At 42.3% G+C, this 24,380-nt stretch overlaps 1 protein-coding gene across 1 annotated transcript in view; it reads right to left on the minus strand.

Annotated features, from left to right (window-relative positions):
• Positions 1-24,380, minus strand: part of RASGEF1C (RasGEF domain family member 1C) — a 191,846-nt gene that overhangs the window by 118,331 nt on the left and 49,135 nt on the right. The window contains exon 2 of the mRNA XM_072631217.1: positions 17,981-18,126. The gene's annotated coding sequence lies outside the window, so the exon portion shown is untranslated. The remainder of the gene's footprint in view (positions 1-17,980; positions 18,127-24,380) is intronic.

Below are 24,380 nucleotides of genomic sequence, written 5' to 3' on the forward strand. Positions count from 1 at the left end.
CTCCCTCTCTTTGCTGAGGACCAACATTCTGATGCGTACGTCATCCTGGGCAGCACCTGGGCCTGCCCTGATAATCTCCATTTGCACTCCATTATAGACTCAGAAACACTCAGAGCTGGAAGGAATCTCTCTGGGACATCTGGCACTCAAGGCCCTCCATAATCTGGCAATGTCCTACCTTTTCCACCTCATCTCAACTATTCCCTTTCCTGTACTCTGTGTTCTGACTTACCTGACTATTCACTGTCCCCTCCCTAAACACAGTTCATACTTTCTTGCCTCTCCATATTTGCTCATGCCATTTTCTATCCCTGGAACATTGGCTTTAGGCCAGGGCCAAGTAGCGTATGTTTCTTGAGCTTTGAGCTTTTGCAGTCCTACTGGGCTCAACCCAGAATGCATAGTGAAAAGGACACTAGATTTGGAGTCAGAAGGTCTGGGTTTGAGTCCTGGATCTGCCTAAAATAGATAGAAGAGAGTGGTCCCAGCAGTAGCAGCAGCAGTCCTACCCCTAGGGCACACTGCCCCTGGGCACTCTCCTTCCCTTACAAGTTGGAAACAAACAAAACAAAAACAGGAAAAAAAACTACCCCAAGCCTACTCAAACAGGGACTAGGCAAAAAAAAAGTTTTCTCCATCAAAATTCAAAGGCTTTCCTTAGTTAGGGCCCATAAACCTGCCCACCAGCCTAGCATAAAGGGAGGCTCCCTGGAACTCTCTGGGGTGCTTCACCTAGACCAGACCAGCTGACTCCTTTGAAAACAACTGTCTAGGTCTGTTGAAAAAATCCTCCCCTCCCCTCTGCCTTCTCACACCTCCACTGGGTAAACCTCCTGCTCACTGTACCCATTTTAATTCACATTATCCCTTCCCAATTCAGCTATATCAATCAATAATAAATCAATAAACATTTAAAAAGCACCTACTATGTACCAGGTCCTGTTAAATGCTAGGGATACAAAAAAGGCCATAAATACTCAATAAAAATTGTAATCACTTTAAAAAAAGAGCCGTATTGATCCAATGCATCTCTTATGCTGTTCTGTCCTAAGCCAAAAATACTGAAGATACCTTACTTCTCTGTCACAGTTTCCTTATTTGTAAATGGGTAGAATTTCACAAGATTCTAAGATTCCATTCAGTCTGAATCTACATCTCCTTCAAAATGTCTCCCCAAAATCATCTCCCCCTTAGTGCACTGAAATTCTCCCTATTCTTCAAAGTCCATCTCAAATGCCGCCTCCTTCAGGAGGTCTTCCCTAATTCCCCAAGTATTAATAGACTTTTGTCCCTTGGACTTCACGGAGTGTTTTGTCTATATTCCTCTCATACATTTACCTATTACTTTGGTATTAAAGTTATTTGGTGATCTATCACATCCCCACACTAGCCTCTATAACCTCTATGAAACCATGGGACATAGGATCATGATTTAACCAGACTTTATTTATACTACCTTATTAAATGTGAGTGGTATTGAATTGAATCTAGTCCAACTCGAGCCCAAAACAGGAATCTGCTTTATGATATTCTTGGCAAATGCTTACCCAGACCTGACCCAGCCATCAGCCATCAAAAGATGTCATTGAAACTGATCCAGACTACTTTATGTCTTCTGGGGATATGCTCTCCTTCCACTGTGGCAGGACCAGTGGCATTTAGCCCAGCCTGGTGCCAGGAGAAATTACTGTACCAGGAAACCTTACTCTCCTACCCCTGCCTCTTGGATAAGCAAATTGAAATTCTCTGCACCACTAGCTTGGCATTCTGCATAAATTATTGTGGTTTTTTTCTTCTCTATCTATTCCTCTCTCCCCTTCAGTAGCACACAGTGATAAGATATGAGTTTTATTCAAGTTTTTGATTAATTGACTTCAAAGGTTTATATTATCAGAGCTAGATCTGGCTTCCCTCTGCTTCTCTGTCAAGACTCCCTTTGAAGCAGAGGAATGGATAGGGAGAAGAGGGTGCAAGTCAGGACTATTTTCTAAGGCTCAGTCTGGTTTTCCACTGAAGCTTTCAAGCTTAAATCTGAGAAATTTTCAGTGTGGTATTGTGGGAAGAGAGTTGGGTTTGGAGTCAGGACCTGGATTCAATTCTTATCTCAGCTACTTACTATCTGTGTGACTTTGGTCAAGTCACTTAAAACTGTCCAGACCTCAGTTATTCATCTGCAAAATAAGGGGGTTGGGCTATATGGTCTCTGATGTCCTTTTCTAGTTCTAGATCTATGATCCTATGATCCATCATAAATCTTCAACATTGATATTTATTCAGGATTCTAAAAGTTTAAAGGTCATAGGACAGCTGACCTGAAAGGGACCATTAGGGATAATCAAGTCTATGTCTCTTATTTTATGTGACTGTTGTTCAGTCACTTCAGTTGTATCTGATTCTTCAGGACCCCATTTGGGGTTTTCTTGAAAAAAGACACTGGAATGGTTTATTATTTCCTTCTCCAGCCCATTTTACAGATGAGGAAACTGAGGCAAAGAGGATTATGTGACTTGCTCAGGATCATACAGCTAGTAAGTGTCTGAAGCTAGACCTCAGTGCAGGTCTTCCCAAGTCCTGACACTCTATCCATTGCACCATCTAGCTGTCTGTCTCTTTAGAAATAAGCAAACAAAGGCCCAGAGAAAAAAGAAGCCCCATGCCCATGTCCACACAATTAGTGTCAGATATGGGTCTAGAACCTAGGCCTTCTGTCATTCAGTCCATGTCTTTCTCTGTCACATGGTCCTGCCTCTTCAGAAATACAGTTTCTGGGGAATCTCTAAGTCTGAAGTTGAAAATAACCAAAGGAAAACAAATCATCAGAAATTCAGAAATAAAAATTACATTTATCCAACAGTGGGAATTTAATCTCCCTTTGGCATCCTTCTGAGGGGGGCGCTGCCAAGGTGCCAATGGAAATATTTCAGGGATCCAGGGGGCCAGAATCTATCAAACATAAGCCCTGTGCCAATTATATGCACTTCTAATGTTAGTGAGAAAATGAAGAAGTGGGGCCATTTCTTTTTTGTCCTTCCCCAAAGGTCTCTCTGGCTGTCACCTCTGTACACAGCTAGGATTCTTCCCAAGAAAATCACAAAGGTCAACTTTAAACACAGCTCAGTCCTAATTATCCGGGGATGCGGAAGGGAGATATGAATTTTAATCAAGCATTTGTTTCATCTGGTTGACTTCTAAGGGCTACAAGGAGCTGTTGTCAGGTTTATTTAAGCTTTGCCAGTGTCCTCAGCAAGTTGTAACAAAGAAAGCCAGGCCTGTTCCCTGTGACTTTGCAGAAAATCACTGATATGAATCCTTGTCTTGTAATAAATAACTGACTAGAAGAAAGAAAATCTCTCTGCAGCAATCTGTAAATAGGCTGATGGCTCCAGAGAGGTGCTTGGTCATCCTTTAGCTCTGACACTCCTTAGAAGAGGTCAAGTGGGCTAATAAATGATTCAAACATCCCCCCTCCTCTAGCTAGCCCCAAACCTATGTCAACACCAACTTCTGTGACTATGACTATGCAGAATGTTAAGCCTGTACAGGAGACAGTGTGGTACAGTTGAGATAATGCTGCATTTGAAACCAGAGGACCCAGGTCCAAATCCCAGCCCTGCTGTGTGTCATCCATATGACCTTGGGGAATTTTCCTTCTCACCTTTTAAATGAGAGGGTTGAACTACAGGATTTTTCTTTCTAATTTTAAACTCATGATTCTAGGTTCTGATCCAGTATTATAAAATCTTAGAGAAGCTCACAGGATCAGTAATTCAGAGATGGAAGGACCATGAGGAGTTGTCTAGTCCACCTTCCCCCTCCCCATTTTAGAGATTACAATGTCAAACAGTTATAACCAAGGACACCACCTACAAGAACCCAGGCACGGCCTTCAGCTATCATGACAGATATTCCAAGGCTGCTTGACAACAATGTCAGCATGCATGGCACCGGATTTGTGGGGTGACATAAATATTTGGTCTCCCCCTTGGACAGCCATTATTTCAAGTGGCTGATTGAACGGAACTCCCCAGGGGCCATAAACAATGGCTTACTGCCACAGTGCGTTTGGATAAAGAACCACTGGCACTCTAAGCAAACATGCATTCCATATTTCATTTTTAACCCAATTTCCATATTATCTCCAGAGGATATTTCTTACAGGCACATATTAGTTTTGTCTCTGAAAAAAAAATAACACCCGTTCTTTTAGATAAGCAACCTCAGTGGTATAACAGTCTTGTTGACGATATGTATAGGTTTAAGAATGCCTTTTAAAAGTCTTCAAAATTAACAAATATGAAATTAACATTCTAGGCAGTAGCATGGGCTGAAATAGGGAAGAGAAATATCATTGGTGGCCACAAAGATTTCACACCATCAAAAATATACACAACTTGAAAGGCTGCTCATAAAACAATATGGCTCCACTACTGAGTATTAATAAAAGATCCTTGCACACAGCTCAGACCACTTTCATCTGTTATGATGTATTTATTTGCATAAGCATTGATAATATGATATAATCTTCAGAGAATTGGGGGTGAGTAGAGGAGATGCCCCAAATCAGGAGACAGGCAAATGTTTCAATAGTTAAAATTAGATTTTCCCCAACTTAAGGTTGATTCTTGTTAAATTTCTAGAATGGATTATTAGCTAGATGGTCTGGGAGTCCTTAGAAGAGAAAGTGATAATCACCAGGAGTCAGCATTAGTTCACTAAGAATGAATTATAGCCCCGTCTCTGTCTCTGTCTCTGTCTTTTGGCAGGCTTACAGTTTGGTAAATCACAGGAACTACAGGAATTCTTGCCTCTTTCAGGAATCACAGACTGAGTGTAGGAAGGGTCTGTGAAGCAGCCGCATGGTCCAATCCACACCCAAAACGGATCCCCAATATAACATCTCTATCCAGTGGCCATCCAACCGCTACTTAAAGATGTCCAGTGTGGGGGAACCTATTCCACTTTTGGTTAGTTCAGGGGTAGGGAACTTGCAGCCTCAAGGTCATATGTGGTCCTCTGGGCCCTCAAGTGCTGAATGCAAGACTGAATCCTGGATTCAGTCAAAGGGCAGCACTTGATGACCTAGAGGGCCACATGTGGCCTCAAGACCACAGGTTCCCCACCCCGATAGCTCTCTTGTTAGAAAATTTCCCTGGCGTTCAGTCTCAATATGACTCTTTAACTTCTGTCCATTGCTCCTGGTTCTGCTTTCTGAGTCCAAACAGAACAAGTCTAGTCTCTCTCTAGTGTATCACTTTCAATAGTATCCTTTTCACTGACTTCTTCCCACAAGCCTACAAACATGCTCAAGGCTCCCCAGTGATCAAACAAACAATAAAACCACCTTTTCTTGACCCTCTTAGCCCTCCTAGTTACTACCTTCTGTCTCCTCTCTTTAACAGCTCAATGTTTTAAAATTTTCTACAATCTATATAGCTCTGAGACTCTATCACTGGTCAATCTCTCCCCAACCTCTGGCAATCCAATTTTCATCACCACAACTTTGCTGATATTGCTCTCTTAAAGGTCCCCAACCATTTCTCAATGACCAAACGTCTTCTCATTCCCTCTGAACTCTTAGTAGAGTGTCTATGGCCCAGTACAAGACATCATACTTGGAGCGAGAAGACTTGGATTCGAGTTCCAAATTCTGACGCTCACTAGCTGTGCACCCATGAGGAGGTCACTTACCTTCTTTGATTAAAAAGGACAATACTAATAATACTTAAACTACTTATTTCATAGATTTTATTGTGAGGAAGAGTGCTTTGCAAACCGTAAAGCATTTTATTTTTGATTGTTCCCCTCCTTCTGGATACTCTCCTTTCTTAGCTTCAGAGACATCGGATTTGTTCAAGTCTCCTTCTACTTTTCTGTTGCCATCTTTTTTTTTAGCTCCTCATCCTCTTTCTGCCTTCTTAAGGTTCTACCCTTGACCTTCACTTTACTTTTTACACTTTCTCCTTTTTCCAATTTCATTCACTCTTCAAGTACTTTTCTAGACAGATGACTCTCAGACCCATATTTCTAATCTCTCTGAGCCACAGATTCACATCTTTATCTCCAGGACATCTCTACTGCAACATTCACTTTACACCTCCAATTCAACATGTACAAAACAAGACTTTTAAACTCTCCCTTCTCCTCCCTCTCACTTGACTATTTTTGTCTTTGTTGCCACCGTGTCTTCCATGTTCACAGGTTCATAGTATTTTTCATTTTCCCCTTTCCATCATCTCTGATATCCAATTAGTTACCAAGACCTGCTGATTGCTCTCTTTCAACACTTCTTAAATCTGTTTCCTTCAGTCATTCATTCAACAAGTATTTGCTGAGCACTCACTGGACCCAGAAAGCAGAACCAGGAGCAATGAGTAAAAGTAGAGATACAAAGGGAAAATGAGGCAGCCTCTGACTTCAAGAAGCTTATGTTCTATTGAGGGATAACAGCATAGATAGAAAAAAAATTTAATAGAAAGTAAATGAGGGCCTTTTCTCAGTCTTCCTCAACCTTGATCACTCTGAAGTTTCTGATATTAACTACCTTCTTTTCCTGGACTGTCTTTTCTGTGACAATGCTTTCTCTTGGTTCTCCTTGTATTTGTTTGACTTGTTTTACTTAGTCTCCTTTGCTAGATCAGGCATATCCTACCTCCAAACTGGCTGTACAACAAGACTGTCCTGGTCTTCCTTCTCTTGTCTCTCTATACTCTTTCATCTGGTGACCCTTTGGTTCTCATAGTTTTAGTAATTTCTATGCATCTGACTCATATACATATGTATATATATATATATATATATACACATACATGTATATGTATATACAAATGTGTGTATATATCTGACATATACATATATACATTATGTATATGCATATATATATGCATATGTCAAAGATCCCTTAGGCATCTCAAACTTAATATGCCAAAACCAGCACTCATATTTTCCCCCCAATCCAATCCTCTTCCAAACTTTTCTATTTCCATTAAGGGCAACACCATCCTTCTAGTCTCCCAGGTTTGAAACCATGTTGTCATTCTCAATTTCTCTGTCTCCCTCACCTCACATGCCCATTCACCTGGCCATATCTTGTAATTTCTACCTCCACCACTTCTCCTGCTTCTCACCTAATCCTCCCACTCACAAAACCACCACCTTCCACCTGGACCATTGCAATCATCTCCAAATGAGTCTCCCTGATTCATCTCTCCTAACTCCAATCCACCTTCCACATAACTGCAAAAGAAATTTTCCTAAAGCATAGTTTTAATCATTTCCTCCTCCTTTTCAATAAACTTCAGTAGCTCTCCATTACTTCTAGGATCAACCAGATACAGAGAGAGACAAAGAGAGACAGAGACAGAGACAGAGAGACAGAGAGAGAGAGAGAGAGAGGATAGAAGCAGAGATAAGATTCTATTGTCTCTCTATCATAGGGTCTCATTAATTTCTGGGACTCATACGATAGTCTCCTAATAGTTTCTCCTTTCTCTCTTTTCTCCTCCCCTTCCAATCTATCACTCATACTGCTACACGACTAATGTTTCTTACCTAAATGTCTCATCACCTGACTCCTATCCATAAAAATCTTGAATAGTACTTCCCAAGTCCCAATTCCTTTACCTGGCATTCAGGACCCTCTACCACTGGCTGTCATGCTGATTCTCTAGCCTCATGGGCACACTCTACACTGCCATCAAAGTTTTGAATTTCTTAGCATTATTTAAAACAACTTAAATCCCACTTCTTCCACAAAATCATCCTTCATTCCTCCCTCCCTCCTTCCTGCCCCCATGCCTCAAATCATTTCTCCATTTGAACATCAGAAAACACTTTGTTTTTCTACTTTCTGCAAGCTTTAAACCAGTATTGAGTTTAATACTAAGACCTTAAAGGTTTTCAAGATTTACAAGCTCATAATTTCTAGATATCTTTAGTAGCCTCAAGCTATAGTTTAAGTAGCCTATGCTTATGCCTGGAATAAATTAGTTTAACTGTTCACTTGTCCTGAGCCAGGGGTGGGGAACCTGCAGCCTCAAGGTCACATGCGGCCCTCTAGGTCCTCAAATGTGGCTCTTTGACTGAACCCAAACTTCACAGAACAAATCCCTTTCATAAAAGGATTTGTTCTGTAAAACTTGGACTCAACCAGAAGGTCATATGTAGCCTTGAGGCCACAGGTTCCCTGCCCCTGCCTTAGACAAAAGACCCCAATAGGCATTGGCACTTAATATTGATCAACAAGCATTTATGAAGCATCTATTATGTTCCAGGATAATAGATTCTGGAGATACAAAGACAGACAATGAAAAAATCCTTATTCTCAAAGAGTTTATATTCCAATGGGAATATTCAACAGATAAACAAGTAGATATGAATAAATAAAAAATTAAATAAAATAACTGGGAAAGGAGGATAGGAGTGCTTGGGAGGACCAGAAAAGGCTTCATGGAGCTGGTTAAATTAGTGGATTTATATTTTCTCTCCTCCGGTTCCTTGAGGACAGTCCAACATAAACTTTGCATCGTTCCTGGCATAAAGCACACAACTCTGCACACAGTAGGTGCTTCATCCACATTTGTTGTGGCTATTATTTATGTAAGTTATTCAAAAGCACACAGATAAAACAGTATCAGAGTTAGAACTAGAACTCAGATCCTTCAATGCACAATACTGTTTACACAGTCTCTATACTGTCTATGTAAGATGTAGCATTTAACCTAACAGAGTCACCTCATTTGACAGCATATGCTGAATGTCACATTCACACTCCCCACTTCTCTTGAAAGAGAATTATTTGTTTTCTAGGAGCAAGATCATGTGCAACGTCTACTGTATGTCTGTGCCCCCTAGCCCCCAGCAGAGGACTTGGTGATGTGGCGGTTATTCTTTCAATCTGGAAAGACAAAAGGCAGTGTGGGATGACAGACAGGTTGCTGGCCAGCCTCAGAGTCCAGAAGACCTGAGTTCAGGTACTGTCTCTGACTCCTATTAAATATGTGACTCTGTCCAAATCATTTAGTCTCTCTGTGTCATTGTTGAATTGTTTTTCAATTTTGTCCAACTCTTCAAGACTCCATGTGGGGTTTTCTTGGCAAAAATACTAGAGTAATTTGCCATTTCCTTCTCCATCTCATTTTACAGATGAGTAACTAAGGCAACAGGGTTAAGGGACTTGCCCAAGGTCACACAGCTAGTTAAGTGTCTGAGGTGGGATTTGAACTCAGGCCAATGAGTCTTCCTAAATGCAGGCCTGGTGCTCTGTCCACTGTGCAACCCAGCTGCCCAACCTCTCAGTATTCTGGGCAATTTTCTAAGACTGAAGTCACAGAAGAATTGACATGTCTGGTGAAGCCTATGGACCTCTTCTTAGAATAATGTTTTTAAATGCATAAAATGAAATACATAGGATTACAAAGGAAAACTATTGTACTAAATTAGAATTATCTTTTTTTTTTAAGTTCAGAGTCATCTCTGGTTAAGGAATAGATATGTTCACAAAAAGAGTTCCCACTTGGGCTATCTTAGAAAGGCCAGGATCATCTCATCCTAATCATGCAGATCTAATGCTCACTAAATCAAACTACATATGATTTCTCAATTTAAAAAAGATTTCTGGTCATGGCACGTGCATCATTCATATCTCATTTGCGCCTCTGCCTGGTGAGGTCCCTTCCTGGGAGCTGATCACGCACTGGCCTATTTATCCCACACAGATCACCCATCATTGCTGATAGCTGCCATGCTCCATGACCTGACCCACAGTGACACTCCACAGAGCTCCTCTGGGTCAGTGAGAGATGTGAATGCCTCAATGTGTTAATGGGGGGGTCCTGAAGGGACACATAAGAGAGGTCTGTAAAGCTCCAGCTCCAGCTTTTCCAGGGGCCGAAGCAGTCACAGCAACAGACAGAGCGCTAATGGATGTAATGTGCCCCTATTGCTTCATGGACTAAGGATATGTCAGGGTAGTGAAGGAGTCAATTAAGAGATATGATCTGTTGCTTCCACATAATGTGCATGGAGAGCTCCCATTAATGTTAATAAGAGTGATGCAAGAAAGAGTGTGCTAACACAAGTCCCCTACATAAAAATCATTTATAGCCTAGTCTCACTATCCCTTCTGCCTCAGGCACAGCTATTTGTGGGAAGCTCTGGCAAGGACAGGACAAGGTAAAATTGACTCCTCCCTCAAACCATGAGAATGCCAGGAAAATGCTTGGCTCTGCCTTTATCTCTTATATAATCATTCTGGATAATCTGAACAACCCCATCAGCTGACCCCAAAGGGACCATGGGGTTGATGGTGGTAAACTGAGTGGGAGCTATGCTAAGCATCTACACTCATGGAAGACAATGATATGGGCAGGTGGCACTTGCTTGGGTGCTGGGGAAAAGGACATTTGATTGTGAGACTGATCCTGATTCAACCTGGGATAGAGATCTGCTTGGAAGAGAAGATTAATGGGGTATTCTTGATTACTGGGTAAGCTTCTATAAGGCCAAAGATTGGCATGATGCATAAGCATAGCATAAGGGCCCAGAGCAGGGCTCACTGTTTGGTGGCACTTTTAAGACAGTTACAGGAGAGCCCATTGTCTTGGATAAGGGAGCCCTGGAAAACCCCCATCTAGCTACATGACAGATCTCTTGAGAGAGGGTTTCATCTGGAGAATCGCAAGACTGAAAGGGCTGGAGGCATCATTACAGGATAACCTCCAAGGTCCTTTCCAGCTGTGCTAATTAATTCTGTGACTCTAGGCCTTCATTTCTGAAAGACCATCAAGAGCAGCTGTGATTCAGGACTTACCTGCACATTCACAGGAAACCTGTGTGGTCCCAGTCCAGGGCCACATACCTTTGAAGCCCAGGGTCCCAGTTTGCAAAGCCTCGTCCTAGATGCATGCTGCTTGGACCCTCCCAAAGTTATTCATCCCATAAATTGTGCTTCTAAACTTTCCAACCTTTAGAAATGAAAATGGGATATTACCCAGAAATTGCTTTTATTGTTGGATGCAGACAGGGTAGAGGCACCCATCTTCTAAGTCAGTGTTTTCTATGAGGAGATTTCTTTTTCTATATTTAACTTTCCTTCTCTCTCTCTCTCTCTTCCCAGTGAAGCCTCAGTCAGGTTTCATACTTTCCAAACTAATCCCAAATCCCCATCAGATCTCTGACCAGAAGAGACAGAGTCTAAAACAAACCCTATTGCCACCTGCATGATGGAACTCGAGGTTCATGGGATTTAGAACTGACAGGACCCTTAGAAATGACAGAACCCAATGAGGTACTGACAGCATGATTTATATACTAGTGAAAAGCTGGAAATAAATTATGCTCCCTGTGATTGGAGCCAACATTGGCCGAACATGTTGTGGTATCTGCAAGTCTCTTACAATGCTGCAAAGGATAACGATGAAAAATTCAAAGAGGTTCAGGAAGACATGAAGGAAAAATTGGGACAGTGTGGTACAGTGATCAGAAGACCTGGTACATGTGATCAAAGATTCAGAAGCTGCAGGAGACCTCAGAAGCCAACAAGTCCAACACTTTCGTGTTACAGATGGGGAAACTGAAGCCCAGAATGGTTCATGACTTGCCCAGGATCATGTAGCTGGTAAGTATCTGAGGCAGGATTTGAACTCAAGTCTTCTTGTAGAGACAGGTGGCACCAAGAGAAAATGCTAGACCAGGAGTCAGGAAGACCTGGATTCAAACCTGGCCTCTGATACTTACTGGATATGTGACCCTAGGCAAGTCATTTTTTAAAAATAGTAATGTAATTGTTTGAGGTTTACAAATATTATTGGATCCTTATATCAACCCTGGGAGGTAGGTGCTATTATTATTCCTATTTTATGGTTGAGGAAACTGAGGCAGACTGGTCAGGTAGGGACAAGTCACTTAACTTCCATCTATCTCAGTTTCCTCATCTATAAAATGTGAATTAATAGTAACTGCCACGGTTGCTATGGATCAAATGAGATAATATTTGTAAATTGCTTTGCAAACTTTTAAAACCACTATATAAACGCTGGCTGTTCTTATTGATTCCAAGTCCAGGATTCCACCTGATGGCCACAGATTCTTGGTCACTTGTGATTCTTACTATCTATATGACCTTGCACAAAACACATTTCTCTGGGCTTCAGTTTCTTCATCAAACAAATAAACAAACAAGGTGGGGGGAGGGAGATGACCTTGATGATGAGGTCCTGCATGGCTCCAAATCTCTGATCCCATGACCCAAAGTGTTGCAAAGTGAACGAGGCAGAACCAAAAAAATAGTATAGACAGTCACTCTAACTAGGTGCATGAATACTACTTCAAACAGCACCAAAACTCAGAACCACACATTGGACAATGCTTACGCTGATTTCTAAAGCATTCTTCGGCCTTTCTTTTATTTAACAAACAGAAAAACTACTGAAGCATGAAGTTGCATCATATCCACCAAGCATGTATTGGGCCCTACAATGTGCTAGGCAATACAAAGACAGAACCAAAAGAAAAAACAACAACAAATCAGTCTTTGCTTGACTCTTTGTCACCTTGTTTTGGGGTTTTCTTGGCAGAGATATTGGAATGATTCTTCATTTTACAGATGAGGAAACTGAGGCAAGCTGGGTTAAATGACTTGTCCAGGGTCACACTGCTAATAAATATCTGAGGCCAGATTTGAACTCAAAATAAAGTCTTCCTGACTCCAGGCCAGGAACTCTATCTACCACACCAACTAGCTGCCCATCTGAGGGGAGAGAATAATAGTAACTCAGGAACAGTTCGTATAGGAGCTGACCCCTTCCCTGGGCCTTGGAGGAGGCCAAGGATCCTCAGAGGCAGAGGAGTGCTATCAGTCACTATCTCTCTTTCATTCATTTTTTACTTGTCTTTCAGAAATTGTGACCACATAAGGGATTTAACTGTAAATGTGTGGGATTTTGTAGAATGTATCAAAGCAAAATTTATCTGTTATAAAGAGAAAATAAATCATTAGGAAGGGGTTAGCCTCTTCAGTATCATAGACTGACTGAGATTGTCAGGGTGAGGTGATCTCAAAACTCCCTTCTGACCTTGACAATCTCTGTCTGTGATAATGGTGGTTCCTGGAGGGAGGGCCAGAGTTCTTCCCAAGGGTCTCTTCTGGCACTAACACCCTAGATCTATAACTCTGGTTGCAGAGACTTTGCTTTCCCCTAATTGCCTTTTTACACACATTTAGAACATATAATCCTTCCTGGGTCATCTTGTTTCTTTAAAGACTGCGCAGAGCAGAAAGCATGAGGGCTGCCTTTCTAGATGTCTCTGGGTAACCTGGAAGACTTAACTTCAAAGTTCCTTCTGTTTGTCTCTTAGAAGCTCATTTTACAAACAGATTAAGGAGGCTTTCCATTAGCCTTCTGAGAAATGGGCAGTGATTAGTTGCATGAAATAGTGAAATCTAGGCTTCCGTTTAAGCTTTATCAGCTGAGGCGATGGGAGAGGGAAAAGGGGGAGGAAGGGAAGAAATCAGAAAACTTTTTTTTCTTCCTTCCTTCCTTCCTTCCTTTCTTTTTTTCCACCTGTCACAGCCTCTGAAGTGAGGAATGGTCTCAAGGCTGAGCCTCTGCTGCTGATTCCACAGCAATCTGAAAGGAGAGGATTCCTGTCTGTCTCAGGCTGGGGAAGGCCAGTCAGGCTGCTTCAGGAGCAAACCTGTCACTGAAGCACTCAGGCCTCAGTTTGGAGAGGTAGAAATCCTTGGGAGAAGAGGAAATTGTAAGAAAAGGATGGTCGACCATAGTAAATGCAGCAGAGAGAGCAAGAACTGTGAGGACTAAGGAGACCAGATGATTGGACAATGGGAATTAGATAATGAGGCTGTTACAAGCTTAGAAAGGATGATTTCAATGGAGCAGGTAGACATGGAACTCAGACTACAGGGTGATGAAGATGCATTGAGTGAGTATGGATAAGTACGTGATGATGAAGCAGAGATAGCTGCGGACAGTTGACTGCGGAAAGGAAATGAGAAATAAGATGGCAGCTAAAGGGGGTGAGTAAAACAAGGGGAAGCCAAGTTAAACATAAAGAGAAACTCAGGCATATCATTAATCTGAAGGGGAAGAGTTGATGTTGAGAAGAGAGAGAAGATTCAGGGCAGAATGCAGATGGATTCTCTGATTGTATAATTCTCTATTTGTCTTGAACTTTCCTTGCCAATCTTGTGATATTCTGAACTTTGCATTCTTGGCACAGTTGTGACGGGACTATGCCACCCTTCAGCATTCATCCTCCCTTAATACAGCGCTCCTAAAAATCTTAGCTGGCTGCTGAGCTTCCAGAGAACCCACATCAATCTCTACAGATAACTCCCTCACGCCTTCCTCCTCAGAACTGTTTTTCTTTGTCTTAAGAATTTTCAAGACTTCTTTCTCCCTTTGCTCCAGATCCCAGAGGGAGAAGGTAGGAATGGAACAGGACAGAATACTGTATTCAGTCATCAGAGGAGCTTTCTTTATCTGATATTTTTGCTTAGTTGTTTTTATTTTTCATCAGGAGGATTCAAGCCAAAGGGAAGGTTCAGAATGACTGTGACATAAAGACAAAAGGTATCGATGAAATGTTCGTTCATTTGTTTTATATGAAGTAAAAGGCAAGGAGCAGAGAGAGGAGACAGCTAGGACAACCCAGGGATTAGCAAGGAGAGAACAGCTGATGGCAAAGGGGATGAGGGTTCCTAGGGTGATAGGAATCACATCACTGATTTAAACGGCTGACCATGGAAAAGAAAATGCCAAAATGCCTTTGGCAGAGATGTCTTACCATCCATCAAACCCAGCGAGAGGGAGAGTGCAGGTGTGATGCTACAAGTCCTTAAAGTCCAAGCTAAGAGTCAAACAGGTGTGGGAGGGGGAAAAGTCAGAATAAAACCATGAACCTCTAAGGTCCCTTATATATAGACTCACAGCACTATATAAGCAGCATGATATCTGTTTACTCCCTTTTTAGATGCAAAGTGAAAAGAGAAGTGATTAAGGTTCAGGCCTTCATTCTGCCTCTACCTTGCTGTGGGCTTTGGGCAGGATGCTGCACTTTTTGGAATCCCTAGTTTTCTCCTCTGTAAAATGAATCAGTTAAGTTACATGACTCTAAGATCCTTTCCAGTTCTGACATTCTGCAATTCTGTGGGGACTTAGTGCTGTGTTTCTTCTTTCTCTGCCTGAATTTCATTGGCTCATTTAGAGAACTTCTCCAATGGGAAACTCATTCTACTGGTAGAGACCAGCAGCTCTTCGATAACTCATTGTAAGTCCCAGCAGCATAGATCTGAAATGGAAAGAGACCTGAGAGGTCATGGAATCCAATGCCTTGCTTTTGTAGTTGGAGAAACCAGTCTTGAGTCACTAAGTATCTTGACCATGGTTCAACAGGTAGAAAATTGTCAGAGGTAGGATTTCAATCCAGGTTCCCTAATTCCACAGCCAAGATCCTTTCCACTATACTATACTGTGCCTTTAAAGGACTTGGAAAGTCATCTTCCCTACTCAGAAGTAAAATGATTTCCCTAAAATCATAGAGGCAGCTAGTGGATAGAGTGCCGGGCCTGGATTCAGGAAGATCTGAGTTCAGATCTGGCCTCAGATACTTCCTAGTAGGGTGATCATGGGCAAAGTCACTTAACCCTGTTTGCCTCAGTTTCCTCATCTGTAAAATGAGCTAGACAAGGAAATGGCAAATCACTCTCGTATCTCTGCCAAGAAAACCAAGAAAAATAGGGTCGAAGAGAGTCAGACATGACTCAACAACAAGGTCACAGAATCTACATATGTCAGAAGGCAATCGAACCCAGATACTCCTGCCCCTGAGTATATCTTTCTATCCACTAGACCTTGTCACCTCTCCCACCCTCTGTGTTTCACAGGAAGACATAGCTCAACATCAGGAGACCCCAGTAAGACCTCTGAAGGTTTCTAGCAGCTCCCTAGCCCAAAGCTTCAGACAGCAGCTCAGAAATAACACAAGTGGGATGCTGGGAGGGGGCAGGGCTCTTCCTGGATCACAAAACAATTGCAGAGAGTGAGCCTGGAATGCCAATGTTAGTTTCTCCTCTGGAGGACTGGCTTTGGAAAGCCCCTAGTCTGACCTGGAAACTCTGGGGCCAAGAAGGCTCCACTGTGTATTGGGACCACATTGTACTTCTGAATGGCTCCTTCTGTTTAAGGAGTCCTGGAGGGTATTTAGCATGCACTCCTGCATGCAGGGAGGTGGAGACAGGGTGCTAAGGCACACTCCCAGGAGGCAGCATCAGGCACCATGAAGGAGAAAAGGGAAGTGACCTCGAAATGCCCAACAAGGAGAGGAGATGGCCCGAATAGCGCAGGGCTGCTCACTGCCATCCATAATGAGTCAAGCATAGGCTGGAACCTCATCTCAGTTAGCATTCGGTACACTGCAGGCCTGTCTTGGTGTGGGCTGCAGCTGCCGAGATTGACAGTGTGGAGATTAATCTTCCTGCCTCTGGGATTGGAGGCCAGAGCAGAGAAACGAGCTGCTTAGGTTTTCTATCACGTCCAGCGTTACCTAAAACAGGCGAAACGTCAAGGCCCTGACCCAACGCTGCCTTTTCAGCAGAATGCACTGATAATCCCAGGCAGTCTAAACTGTAATCCTTCATGCATGATTTCAGCCCTGAACAAAGCAATGGGAAGATACAAAACTTCTATTCTCTGCCCCAACTCCTGCTCCTCTGCCTAGGAGCTCACTTCTTAGACCAATCACAGGATGACAGAATGTCAGAACTGGAGGGGACCCTGAGGATGAAGGAGTCCAAAGTCCTCACATAGCACTCACTGGCTTGTACTATATGTCACTGGGCTATTGGAAAGGACCAGCAAAGACCAATCCATAAGCATTTATTTGCATCTATTTCATGCCAGCCACCGTAGTAGCCACCGGGGATACAAAAGAAAAAGTTTAACAGTCCCTGACATCAGGGAGCTTATTCTATCAGGCGACACAACATGTATATACGTACATAGAAGACACAAGCAAAGGTACATGTATATTTTACATATACAAAGTTATATACAAAATAAGATGAGGTAATTCTGGGGAAAGGCCCCTGGCCCCTGGGAGGGGTGCTGAAGCTGAGCTGCAAAGAAAATGATGGGTTCTAAGAGGCAGAGATTACATAGTGGGAAAAAAAAATAGACTTAGAATCAGAGGATCTGAGTTCAAATTCTGCTTCTATAATCTGCTACCTGTACAACCTTGAGTAAAGCACCTAACCTTTCTGGGCCTCAGTTTCCACATCTTAAAAATGTAGCAATTAGACTAGATAGACCTCTAAGGTCTATTTCAGCTTTAAATCTATAATCACATGAAAGCTATATAAAGGACTGTGAAGTGAAGAGGAAGTTCATTCTAGGCATGGCAAAGCAGAGGCATAGAGACGCAAGATAGAATGTCACAGGAAGGACCTATGACTTCCATTGAGGCAGATCACAACCCGTCCATAACTGAATATGTAAGTCCTATGTGTCTCTATGGGCTTAAGTTACTTGCCTAGGCTATTAAGCTTCAGAGTCAGAATTTGAACTCAGTTCTTGCTGACTCCAAGCCTGGGACACTATCCACTATGCTATGAGACCTCTATCCTATGAAATATTCTTGTAAATAATTATTTACAAAAAGTTATTCTTATAAATAATAAAGCAGAGAAATATGAACTGTTATTAGCATGTGACATGTTAATTTATAAAAATTTCATCTAAGCTCTCCCAAGCCATAGACTCTAAGGCATCATATGCTAGCCTTGGTAGAACACAAAGTCTCCTCTGTCCAACTCTCAAGTATTCTAGGATGCACTCAGAGCCTGCTCTAATTCTGGCTGCTGAAAACCTCACACTTAAAAAAAAATTTATCACACCAGCACTGACGGTGTGACAGAAGTGTACAAAAATAGCCCAAAGTACAGAAGGAGAAAAAGCATCCTACTTACCACAGTCTGTGCATGACGTGCTCACACCTTATGACAGGCACCTCTCAAGGGCGGGAAGTCCCCGATGGAAACCAGCTTCTTTCTTCCTTCAATTTCCAAAGGGGTTGTGCCTGTCACTCTTAAGATGTTCAGAGCTTGAGCCATCCCTGAAACCAAGAAGCAGGCATGAATCCTGATGAACCCAGAGTCCAGCATGTAACTGTTCTATCAGGCCTTTCTGACCCCAAGTCCAGTGCTCACACCACCTCGCTGAACCCACCAGATTCTTTTATCTCCTAGACCACGTGACACAAGGTTAACATGAGAGATCCTACCAAATACCTTGCTGAAATCCATATACACTATGTGGCATCTCCTTGATTTACCAGTCTGGTACTCTCATTAAACAAACAAATGAGTGAATGAACAAATGAATGAATAAACGGAAAAAGAAAGGTAAGTAGATTAGTCTGACTTCATGCACCCATGAGGACCACAGTGATCATGATCTTTGGTGATTGGCCCTTTCTCTTCTAAGTTTTCAAGAATCATCATTTTGATAATATATATGTTTTAGAATGTGGACAGGAATCTAGTTCCAACACATTTTCCTTTTTCTTCTGAATTCACCAATTTTCCATTAGGAAACTCAGGACAACATTCATCCACCTCCAGTCCTCTAGCAGCTCTCCCAGTCTTTGCAGAGATTGTTAACAGCAGCACAACCGTCACAACTGCCCATTCCTTCAGAACCCTGGAATATCCATTAAGCCATCTGACTTGAATTTAAAGAGGGCATCTAGCAGTCTCATCTTGGATTGTCACTACCTGCTAATCAGTTCTGTTTTAGCCTCCCATTCTATTGCTGAGCCATGAATCCAGCCAAAGGTCGCCGCTGCCTAAACGCTGCCCAGTGTCTGTGATTCTTAATTTCCCGACTGATGCTAAATATAACTTCCTATCAAAGATTTAAAAAAAAATCCTTAGAGTTAACAGCCTTACCTCCTATGATGTACCAGTTCAATTCAAGAAATATTTGTTAAGCATCTGCTAAGTGTACAATCCTATGCTGGTTACTGGGGATACAAAAAATAGATAATTTGCAGGCCCTGCTCTCATAGACTTTACAATCCCAGTATGGGACAAGACCTGTCCAAAAGGAACGGGTTCTTTTCTAAATCTAGAATCTAGCTACAAATCTAGGAGCCTTTGAATTGTGACACAATAGAGAATTTGATAAGTGCAAAGGAGAAGCACAAAGTGCTGGGAGGGGTAAGCCACCATTGTTATGGAACCTAATAAATGCTGTGGATTTACTAAGGGCAAGGGAAAGCAGAGATGACCCTGTCTAGGCCTTGAAAGGAGGGAATTTAAGGAATGGTGGTTTCATCAGCTAGTTGGTACAGAGCACCAGGCCTGGAGTCAGGAAGACTCATCTTCCTGAGTTCAAATCCAGCCTCAGACACTTACTAGTTAGTGACTAGCTTACTAGTGTGACCCTGGGCAAGTCACTTAACCCTGTCTGCTTCAGTTTCCTCCTCTATAAAATGAACTGGACAAGGAAATGGCAAACCACTCCAGTATCTTTGCCAAGAAAACCCCAGATAGGATTATGCAGAGTTGAACATGACCGAAAATGACTAAACAACTAAATAGAAGATACTGGGATGATATCTAAGTCAATGCTGCCTTGGAACATGAAAAATGGCAGACATCCTATATCTTCTATGAAGCCACAAAAGAGGTAACAATAACACTGAAACTATTATTTTAACCTTGAGGATACAAAGGAACCTTCATGGACTCGTAGGAACTAATGTAGAGGAAAGAAAACAAAACCAGGAAAACAACATACATATTAACTACAAAAATGAAAATAAAAAACCCCACTAAAACAAAGCCAGGCACTCTTAAATTATGACGACCCGGTTTTATGAGAGAAGAGATGAGGAAACGATATGTTCTCCTTTCCTTGAAAGAGGGTAAAGGAATATGGTGGCATAATGCTGAACATATTGTCAAATGTATCCCTAAATAAATTGCTAAATCAAGAGCTGAAAGAGATCTCAGAGGCTACCTAGTCCGAACAGATGAGGGAAATGAAGCCCAAGGAACTTGAGTGATTTGTCCAAGATCACACAAGAAGTAAAAGCCAAAGGCAGGATTTGAACCCAACTCCTTAGTCTCCAACACCAGTGCTCTTTATTTAGTTTTGCTTAACAAAAGGTTGATGTTGAAGTGGTAGATTAGAAATGACTATGATATAAAAACAAAAAGCAGCAACAAAATATTAATTAAAGTAAAAGAGGCTTCATAGAATAACTGTTCCTGCAGGGGTTATAGGCACAGTTAACTGAAGACCCAGAGAAGAAAGTTCTTGCCACCAAAGTCCTTGGCACTTTCAAATGGTTCAACATCAAAAATGGATATCATTTTGTCAGTGAAAATTAAAAATTTTAAAAATTAAAAAAGAAGCATCACCATCTGCTTTGCTGCTGCCCTCTATGGATCATGGGACCTTTCAATCTGAATTGTATTATCTCTTCCATTAGAGTGGGAGCTCCTTGAGATGTGAGACTGTTTTCCAGCGCATAGTAACCATTTAATAAATGCTTTATTCATTTATTCATTCATTAATTCAATAAAAAGGTAGGTTCCCTGCTTCCTTCTCCTTTCCTCTTCCCTGCCCCAACCATGCAAAGACAACTCTGTTCATTTCTATGCTTTCCATAAGATGGGATTTGTTCTATGTAGTTTGGATTCTGTCAAAGGGCAGCACTTGAGGACCTAGAGGGACATGTGTCCCTGAGGCAGCAGGTTTCCCATCCCTGCCTAGCTTCTGGGAATTCATAGGAAAAATCTATGCTCCATAAGCTTCAACCAATCAGAGAGCTCTGGAATTTTCAGGACCTTGGTCATTATCATCAGTTTCAGTTTCTTCTGTACAAGAGGAAGGACAGAAAGCAGCTCTTCCCCAAAGCCAAGTTCAGCCTTTCTGGGCAGAGCTCACTCAAATCTTGGCCCTCTGCTAAGCTTCCTACACTTCTCCCTTTCCACCTGGAACCTTATCATCAGAAAACCCAGGCCTGCTCAGGTCCCACCTGAATTGGACATAAACCACAGAGTGGCAAAGAAGAGTGCTGGGCTACCCCTTTCCTCCATTCTCCCAAAAGAACATCATTGCTTCTGCCTCTTCTCCAAACCCACCAGGGCCTTTCATTCGGACTTCTTGGTCTCTCTTGTCTCAGGATGATTTATGCATTTGTCCTTCCATTAAGCACATTACTAAGTGCCAGGCACTGTGTTAATCCCTGCAGATACAAAGGACAAAAGACAGTCCCTGCCCTCAAGGATCTTACTATCCAAGTTGAGAGACAACCAGCTATGTACAAACAAGATATACACAAGATACACTGGAAATAATCAACAGAAAGAGGGCACTAGAATTCAATATTAAACATTATATAATAAGAAAATATTAAAAGTTGATAAATAGCAGATTAAATGTGTATCTAACATATACTATATGACACATGAAATTTTAATATATAAAATTCCTTCAGAGGAAGATTAACCCTACAGAAGAGAAGCTGGGTTGGGTTGGGGGGAAGAAGGGGCACTACAATTGTCTCCAAGGACATAGAGAAGAGATTAGACTTGTTCTGTTTGACGCCAGAGGGCAGAACAGGAGTAATGGTGGAGGAATCTGCAGATAAGCCAACTTAGGCTTCAAGTCAAGAAGTCAGCAAGCAGATATCAAGTGCTTACAATGGGCCAAGTATTGTGATCAGCACTGGGCATACAAAGAAAGCAAAACCAGTTGATGTCAGAAAAATTTCCTAATGATTAGAGTTGCCCAAGAGTGGAAAGAGCTGCCTGAGAGAGGGTGGACTCCTCTCCACCAAAAATGGTCTTCAAAGAGGCAGACGAGCACTTGTCTCTTACATTATAGTTGAGATTCCTTTCAGGTGTGGTTTGGACTACATATCCCTTCTGATTCTCAAAGTCTTTCAAAGTCTTGTGATCTTTCTTTTCTTAGCACAAGGTACTGAACACAACAAACACTAAGTGTTTTAGCAATAGATGGATGGATGGATGGATCACTGCGTGACCTTAACAAGTAACATCTCTCTAGGCATCAGTTTTCCCATCTGTAAAATGGACAAGGTTGTGGGGGTTGAACATGTTGGACAAGATACTTCAGGTCCCTTCTGCCTCTGAAGGCAGACTCCTATTTATGGTACACGATCTGATGAGGAATGGCAACCTTTGCATACATTAAGGAAGGAAAGCAGATGGCCATGCCTCAGGACACTCTGATTCTCTGCCAGACTGGCCCCAGGAAAAGAGTCAGACCTTGCCCTAAATTCTTTCTGATTCAAAACTCTTCAATAGTAATAATTATAGCTAGCAGCTATAAAGTTTGTGACTGCTTTACAGGTTATTTCATTAGCTCCTCACAACAACACTGTGAGGGAAATATTGTCCCCACTATACAGATGGGAAACTGAGGCTGAGAGAAGTCAAGTGACTGAGGGTCACATAGCTGAGAAATGTCTGAGATAAGATGTGACTTCAGGTATTCTTGACTCCAAATCCAACACTCCATCCATGTTGGCACCTAGCTGCCCAAGAGAAGAGAAACTGGGTGGTAGGCAGTCTGCTGAGCTGCTTAGGGAAGAGAGGAAAGTGGGGCTAATTCACTGACTACTCACAAGAGAGGATCCCTGACTCTCTGCTGAGCATCTTCTCAGAGGAGGAAATAGTTCCAAAGAATTACTCAGAGCTAGGACATGGGCTATGTCTATTTTTACCTACCAAAATGTCAGCTTCAGCCCCAGTAAATCCCATGGCCAGCAGGAAAGCTGTTTCCTGCATAAATCAGGATAAACCTGGTCTCTGAGTGCCACCTGATCTGGAATTTTCAAAATCGTTTCATACATTAATTTACTACATCAATAATTTCCATACGAGGCTGTTGTCAAGTAAGAAATACGGGGTGTGCTGACGGAGGCAGAGCTGCTAGGGATGATAAAAGGCCTGGCTTTCAGGGGAGACATAAAAACACTCAAACCACAACAGAAGAAATAATTATAGTGAGTGATGCCAACTGTTGAGTGACTAGGAAGAGCCCCAACCTGGGAATGTGATTCACACAATCAACAATTAATAGCTAAGCCACACTGGACCTTTTACTGAGAGAGAGTTCAGAGTCCCGTAGCACTGGGCCCAGATGATCAGCTGGCTTCCTAGGAGCTACCACCTACCTGGTGTCATCTAAATAGTACCATTTTCCTAATGGGGAGATCCCCAGGGTAGTTAGCAATTCTCCAGTATGGCTAGTCCTGAGAAGCATTCAGTCATAAAACTTGGCTTCTCTCATGGTGGGAGGAAGGGTAGAGAGGAAAGGACTTTAGAGAATTTCAGAGCTAGGAGGCACCTTAGAGATAATCTAATCTAATACTCTCGAGGAAACTGAGGCCCAGAGAGGTCAAGAGACTTGTCCAAGGTCACAGAGCTCCTAAGAATCTCCTGCAATCTCCCAGCAACCAGGGAATACAAACTACTGGGTAAGGGATTAAAGCAGGCAGCTAGATTGAAATTGCTTTGGGGAGATAAAAACCTAAATTCAGGTTGACAGGTCATTATGGAAGATTGTTATTTTACAATGAAATTTACAAAACGCAGTGACAAAAAGATTCTGGCCACTTACATGTTGAGCAGAGCACAGGCAGCTTAACTGGGGCCCATTCCTGGGAAGGCCTGCTCACATACAGTGTACCAGGAACCTGCCCATCAGTAACAGGGCAGCTCTGCCCAGATGTTGAGCAGGACAGGGCAAAACACAGCATCTTCATCATCCTTTGCTGGGGGTAGGTGGGGTGGGGAAGAAGTCCTATGGCTGATCTTGACCACCTGAAGTCCATGTACTGCTGGCCTTGTTCCAAAGTCATTTCCTCTCTGGAGAAGGTCTAAGCAATAAAATTATCCTAGGAGGAAAAACCTAGAGGGTTCATATTGAAGGTCAGGGGGAAGATGGCCAGCAGATTTCCTGATAGATTCTGAGCTGCTCTGTTAGCACTGACATCTGTAACCAGGAGCCATCTCTGCTCTATCTAAACCAAATCCTGCCCTTCATGGGACAGGAAATACTCAGGCATTAGTTTTCAATAATCAGAATGGCAAAAATGTTAGAATTGGAAGGAACAATGGAAATCAATGAATCAATAAGTATTTCTTGAGCACCTACTATATGATAATCAAGCAGCTAGGTGGTACAGTGGATGGAGCTCTGGGCCTGCAGTCAGGAAGACTCGAGTTCAAATCTGTCCTCAAATACCTACTAGCTATGTGACCCTGGGCAAGTGACTTAACCCTTTTTTACCTCATATGCTTCCTCATATGCAAAATGAGCTGGAGA

The sequence above is a fragment of the Notamacropus eugenii genome, chromosome 1, assembly GCF_028372415.1.
Source record: "Notamacropus eugenii isolate mMacEug1 chromosome 1, mMacEug1.pri_v2, whole genome shotgun sequence".
Taxonomy (NCBI): domain Eukaryota; kingdom Metazoa; phylum Chordata; class Mammalia; order Diprotodontia; family Macropodidae; genus Notamacropus; species Notamacropus eugenii.